At 42.1% G+C, this 7,009-nt stretch overlaps 1 long non-coding RNA gene across 1 annotated transcript in view; it reads right to left on the bottom strand.

Moving 5' to 3' along the window:
• Nucleotides 1–7,009, bottom strand: part of LOC123969210 — an 81,632-nt gene that overhangs the window by 8,534 nt on the left and 66,089 nt on the right. Inside the window, exons 2-5 of the long non-coding RNA XR_006824679.1 lie at nt 5,995–6,050; nt 5,265–5,303; nt 4,675–4,796; nt 3,647–3,740 (exon numbers count right to left, since the gene is read on the bottom strand). This is a non-coding gene — a long non-coding RNA (uncharacterized LOC123969210). The remainder of the gene's footprint in view (nt 1–3,646; nt 3,741–4,674; nt 4,797–5,264; nt 5,304–5,994; nt 6,051–7,009) is intronic.

Raw genomic sequence — 7,009 nt, 5'->3', positions numbered from 1 at the left:
CATGGCTCAACACAGAAGGGCCAACTCCTCAGGTCAAGACTCTGCAGTCTACTTACATTTGAAGGACAGAGGACACTCGTTTGAGGACCACCAGGTGCGCATTTTAGACAGAGAAGATGGATGGTTTGAAAGAGGTGTCAAGGAAGCCATCTACACCAGGGTTGAGAAGCAGTCATTGAACAGGGGAGGGGGTCTACGCCACCACTTATCCCCCACTTACAATGCTGTCCTTTCATCACTTCCCAGGAAACTCAACAAACGTAACCTATTGGCCTCAGGTGAAGATACCAACGATGGTCGTTCAGTCTTGGCCACAGGTAGTCTTAACGACTGTCGTCACAGCAACAAGGAACACTAACGAACCAGCGGTATCGATGACCCGGGATAACGACCCCACTGAGGTTAAATAGCTGAGTTTCCCTGCCAGTCAGTCAGAACTGAAGAAGTCCTTTGGATGAGGGACGAAACGTCTTCCAGTATCTTCAACCAAGTCCAGTTGCCCTTGATTTTAACCTTCGTTGGATAACTATGACCTGGATGACTGAGAATCTTCATAGACATCAAAGCAGTCTCTCCCGACTTTTTAACTAACATCATATCCATAACAGCAGCAAGGAGTGTGGTTTTTACAAAGCATAGGTGTTGTGGTGGCAGCCTGGCTGACTGTGAGTGTCCTGTTTATTTCTCTTTTTGCTTATGATTCTGTTTTCCTCTGGTGTTTTCCTGTACTCTGCCTGCCTCCCTGTGTCTCCTCCCCTGCGTGTGCTCTCCCTCTCTCTCTCCCTCCACTCCTCAGCCCAGCCAACAACCCGCACCTGCACCTAGTCAGCCACCTCCTCCTGCCTGCCACACCTGCCAGCAATCAGCCTCATCTCTGACAGTACTTCTACCCCCGTTCTCCAGTCAACCCCTGCTTGATCGTCGTTGCTCCAAACCTGGTTCACTCACCCTCGTCTCCCGTCACCCGCCACCCTGCCCTCTTCCCTCGGACTTCCTCCACAGCATCCTCCTGGTTCTTCCCCGTGCCCAGCCAGTCAGCCTGCCACCACACTCCTCCACCAACCTCCCCAGTCAGTTCTCCCGTGCCTCCTCTCTTCCTCGGACCCCAGTGCCTCCTGGCTCCCTTGTCTCAGTCTCCTCGGTTCCCCGTGCCCGTGTTCCCCCGGCATCCGCCACTCCCTCAACCCATTTTCCCTAAATAAAACCTGTTCATCCTGAGCGTTGCGTTTGGGTCCACTCTGTCCACACCACAACACATAGGTATGGCCTAGGCCTAACATTTCTTAACGCCACCGGCTAAAATAAAGAAATATAGCAAGTAAATCCCGACTTTTAAACAGCAGGTGCAAAGCATACTTAAAAACAATAAGAAGAATGTTCGTGGTCATTAAAACCTGCTTTCACAGGGTCGTATAATGTGAAAATTTGACAATCACGATGCCGGTGTTCTGTTGATTTATGCTACCTATCGAGATGTGCTACTTAGCGGTTCTGCGCGTGCGTATCACCCACAAGCGTGGTCTGTTTCCATGCCCATAAATATGTGCAACCTTGCTGTTGGGCATGCTGTCAAGACAGTGGCTGATCGTCAGCAATATAAAAAAAAATCAGAATACATTACCACCGATATCTTGAATAAAGATGGCATAATATCGTATTTCAGCATCCTCCCCATCTCCTTACATTACACATGGAGTGAGTAATGGTGCAATATAAAATGATTCTGTAGTGGGAGCATTATTTGATAGGGGATATTAGTCTTAATCAGAATACGCTACCCCTGATATGATGTTGTAATAAAAAAATTTAAAAAAGATGTCATAATACTGTGACAGTTATAACTTTATGGGATTGGAAAAGGGAACACATAAGGTAGCATTTTCCATAGGACAGAGCGACTTGATAGACTCTATCAATTTGTGCTACGGTAGCGTTTTGAAAAGGCAGCATATATCGTCAGAACACCGGCTCAATGTCGTGATGTCTGTCAGCCATCACAGATAGACGACGGCATCGTCTATCTGCCCAACCCTAATTCAGTAGTTACAAAACGTTACGTTAACGCCACTCTCTCCCGACGAGTCCAAGCATCAGTGACAGCACCTGCCGGAGTTTCTTTCTGTAAGTTTCCCGTCACTGTGCTGCTTCTGCAGATGCTTCAATAAAACAAATGTAGAAATGTTCGCGGTTGAAAGCTTTTTGCTGGTCGCACAGAGTTTACAATAGACGACAATATTCTTTGCATCTTAGACCGTGACACAATAATGTCAGCAGCTACTTACAGCTGTGGAAAGAGCGCCTCTCTCCCTCATTCTCCATTCTTCCTTTAGTGTTTGGCTCTCAGTGGACATGAACAACAAAGTCCGGTCCCGCTGAGTCGTGGATTTACGTCAAGGATGGTGCGCAGCGTTACTTGCCTTAGTAACTAGTAATAATATTACCGTTTTAGAAAAGTAATTAGTTACACTACTTAGTTACTGGGAAAAGTAATATTATTACAGTAACAGGTTACTAGAGAAACAGACAAATCCATCCACAGCCACCTTTCAATTTGGATGAAGCGGACTGCACCAGGAGCTTCAGTTTCAGTAACCACAGTGAGGAGGTTCAGCAATGTCTGGTTCCTCTTTGCACAGCAAAATACAAACTATCCAATTATGAGGATAATTATAAAAGAAAGCTAGCACTGCATGCTCATCGGTGCCCCCCACACACTTTATATTTTTTTATTTTTCCAAGCCACTCTTGATACAATACTCACATGCCAAAATGTTAAGAGTTACTGGTGGCTGTTATGATTCCTTCTTTCTATACTGACGCTATAAGCTTTCTTAATCTGACTCAACTGTAAGAGAATGAGGACAAAATTCTAAAGTTCATTACAAACAGTTATGAGACTTCAGAAGCCTGACTTAGACAAGCCACAAAACATATCCTAAGTATTTTTAGAAGTTAGTCTTATGTGTTTACTTGCTGAGCTGCAGCAGTGGGATACTTCCTTCCAACAGTAAACCTACACAATGACCTATCAGCAATATCCATTTAATTTTTTAACTAGACTGCTTAAGTCTTATTTAGCTTCAGCTAAACTTAGCCTCCTAAAATCCTGTGTCCTCATATGGGGAAGTAAGGTTTTGAGATCCATGCACCATATACTTCATTCTGCTCAACCTATTGTGATCATTAGTGGGCACATGCTTGCGCTCTCTTGCGATCACTTGCCAGCCATGTTCTGATGTCTGTTTCTTCTTTGTTACACATTGGGTACACATACTCATTTTTTTTCTAAAAGTACGCCCTGTTCAAAGACAATGCTACTAACATAAATACACACAGAATCAAAGCCCAGGTCTTGGGAGGTTTGGAAAACATTTTTTCATGAAAGGAGAAGAGTGGATTTGTCCCTAATTTCTAACAATTTGGCCATGCCTATGAAGGGGATGCCAATAGCCAACAGCAACCTGTACACATCATATTTTAGCACTGTTTTGAGATAGACTACAAAAAAACACAAACCTCTCCTTTTTTCTCTTTAAACCTGTCAGTTGCTGGAAGAGGCATTCAAGTTGGTTTTCCGTAGTACATTTCATTACATTTCCATTTCATATTACTTGTCGTTGATATTGACATTTCTGTGAGTACTTACAGTGCAGGTTTTGAAGACATCAGTCATCCGCTAGCAGGTTCACTGGGAGGCCATGGAGGGTCGGATGACATCTCATGTGCACCTCGTGTTGTTCCTAGATTGACAATCAAAATAATTATTATTATACAAATATTTTTACAGCACATCAAACCATATAATGTAACAGTTCTACTAATATAATTCTAAAATAATAATATTGATAGCAATAACAACAAATCCATCCAGTTGCAACTACTGAAAGACAAGTCAAATTTAAACGCAGTGACTTAAACAATGGCTGAGAAATAGAAGCTAATTATAACCTTAAACATGACAATGGAAGAGATTTGGAAGCCAGTGCAGTTGGGCTGGACCCAAATATTCGACTATTCCTTCATTGGGTTGGTATTCAGTTCTCAATTTTGGGATGTGGAGATTCACACAAGCAGTTCTGTCCCGCACAACGCTGCACACACACACCAGCTTGCACCGCCCCCTTTTCAGTTTCTTTCTTGCTGGATCATACAGCGACAGACACGTACAGGCTGCTATCTGTCCGCTTTCAACTTTCATTGTCAGCCATATATTTTACTGCCCAAAAAACACAGCTGGCGTTTTTAACTTTTTCACCAACAATTCTCTGGTAACAACCGCAGGTGAGCTGCTTGTGGAGAAGGCCTATAGTACATCTCTCTCTGTTTGTGTCTCTGCAACTGTCAGTAAACCGTATGGCGACCAATCATGGATGGAGTTGGTCTCTTGGACGGATAGAAAAGTCATGCTCAGCACATAAAATCTGAGTGAAATTGGGTTATGTTTTCAGGGCAGCCCTAGAATTTAAAAATAAGCTTGTAAATGGCTTTTAAAGTGATCAAGTAAAAACTTACAAAAATAAATGCAAATGAGAAATGACCTATTGAAAGTAGATGGCTCTATCCTCCTAGTCATCACAACACAATATCATTATCAAATTTCACTATTATAGTACAGAGGTCCCAATCTGTGTTGACTTGACATTGTTGCTACAGCAAAGGTAATCTTAAACTCACCTGTAGGTCATAAATCCTGAGGATCTCTGCTCTCTTGGCCTTCTTCTGCCTGTACAGGGCAATCAGGTGTCTGTTACAGTGTGTTGGCTTCTCAAGACCAAGAAAAGTCTGTTGGTTCCCACCTGATGGAAAAGTGAAGCCGGTTAGCGCCAAGAGTCTCCCCTCCCCTACAGACTGCGCAGCTGAGCAGGAAAGCTTCTACAGCAGCTACATACAGTGGGTACGGAAAGTATTCAGACCCCTTTAAATTTTTCACTCTGTTTCATTGCAGCCATTTTCCAAAAATCAAAAAAGTTCATTTTATTTCTCAGTAATGTACACTCAGCACCCCATCTTGACAGGAAAAAAACAGAAATATAGAAATTTTTGCAAATTTATTAAAAAAGAAAAACTAATGCACTTTTCTAAAACAGTACAACATCCCCCCTACGTCCCAAGTCAGGGTTAAAATATCTTCTTTCATGTTAAAATGTCATCCACTGTGAAATGTTGTTGGCTCCAGTTCTAGCAATGTAGTATTTTTTATATCCTCAGCATGTCTGATTAGCAAGCCAACAATTGATGCAGAAATATGCAAATTGATAACATACCTTGGATAGCTGTAGTGCCCCTCAATACTATGTTTGATCCTGTGAGAGCAAATATAACAAACACTATAAAGATTTCCCACTAGCCCAGTCAACAAGAACATCATTAAATCGAATTTATCTGACTCACCAATATCAGAGCTGCTTTCACAAGGCAGGTGATTATGGGCATGATAATGAGCACACAATATATGAACACCAACTTTTGATTAGTTTACAAAATAAAGGCCACACAACATGTGATATGGGCAGAGTTTATTGTTGTGATAAATGTTACCAGTTTATTTGGTACATCTAGCTAAATTTAATGCAGTGTAATCCAACATTTCTGCAATAAATCCTCCCTTCATAAAAATGATAATGTTCAGTTTTTGTTGCAACTGTATGATCGTTTTGGATCACATGGACTGGTGTTTCTGATATTTTGTCCATACCATTTATATTAGTGAGGCCATGCTAAATAAAAGACACTCAGCTGCTTATAATGCAATACAGTTCACCAGACCACAAACGACATCTGCCAAAATGAACAAATAATGTTCAATTTAAATAAAAACTGAACATTCCTCAGCAACTTTCATTACCACAGTGGAAAAATATTCCTTTACAAATACATATTACAGCCACTTCAGATGAGGCAACTTGTGCCTGCAATATTTAAGGGCTGAGGGGTTTATTAGGTTCCCCGCTGACATTCAGCCATGCATCAACACTATTTCAGGATACATCTTACCGAAATGTCTTTGAAGTTCGAGGAAACTCAGTACTCAGGTACACTTGAGGACAGATCTAATAAAACAGATTACAACAGATATAAGTTAAATATAAACATATTAAATACTTATCATACAAACATAATAATTATACAGTTCCAACTGATCTGACTTGAAAATCTCACAACTGGAGGGGTTTTCATATCACATTTAACCTATATCAGTGAAACTAGGCTCTATATTGTTCCACTTTGAATGTTTTCACTTTTTGAGGAACCTACATATTACTACAAACACTGCGTTCAGAAACAGCTTGTTAACTTATATGAAGGCAGAGCTTGACTGTCTCCACAGTAACGTTATAGGACTAAAGTAACGTTAACTACAGGGATTGGACAATGAAACTGAAACACCTGGTTTTAGACCACAATAATTTATTAGTATGGTGTAGGGCCTCCTTTTGCGGCCAATACAGCGTCAATTCGTCTTGGGAATGACATATACAGGTCCTGCACAGTGGTCAGAGGGATTTTAAGCCATTCTTCTTGCAGGATAGTGGCCAGGTCACGACATGATGCTGGTGGAGGAAAATGTTTCCTGACTCGCTCCTCCAAAACACCCCAAAGTGGCTCAATAATATTTAGATCTGGTGACTGTGCAGGCCATGGGAGATGTTCAACTTCACTTTCATGTTCATCAAACCAATCTTTCACCAGTCTTGCTGTGTGTATTGGTGCATTGTCATCCTGATACACGGCACCTCCTTCAGGATACAATGTTTGAACCATTGGATGCACATGGTCCTCCAGAATGGTTCGGTAGTCCTTGGCAGTGACGCGCCCATCTAGCACAAGTATGGGGCCAAGGGAATGCCATGATATGGCAGCCCAAACCATCACTGATCCACCCCCATGCTTCACTCTGGGCATGCAACAGTCTGGGTGGTACGCTTCTTTGGGGCTTCTCCACACCGTAACTCTCCCGGATGTGGGGAAAACAGTGAAGGCGGACTCATCAGAGAACAATACATGTTTC

Source organism: Micropterus dolomieu, linkage group LG04, assembly GCF_021292245.1.
Source record: "Micropterus dolomieu isolate WLL.071019.BEF.003 ecotype Adirondacks linkage group LG04, ASM2129224v1, whole genome shotgun sequence".
Lineage (NCBI taxonomy): Eukaryota > Metazoa > Chordata > Actinopteri > Centrarchiformes > Centrarchidae > Micropterus > Micropterus dolomieu.
Note: the sequence above shows the minus strand (reverse complement) of the source record. Positions and strands in the feature narration are given on the sequence as shown.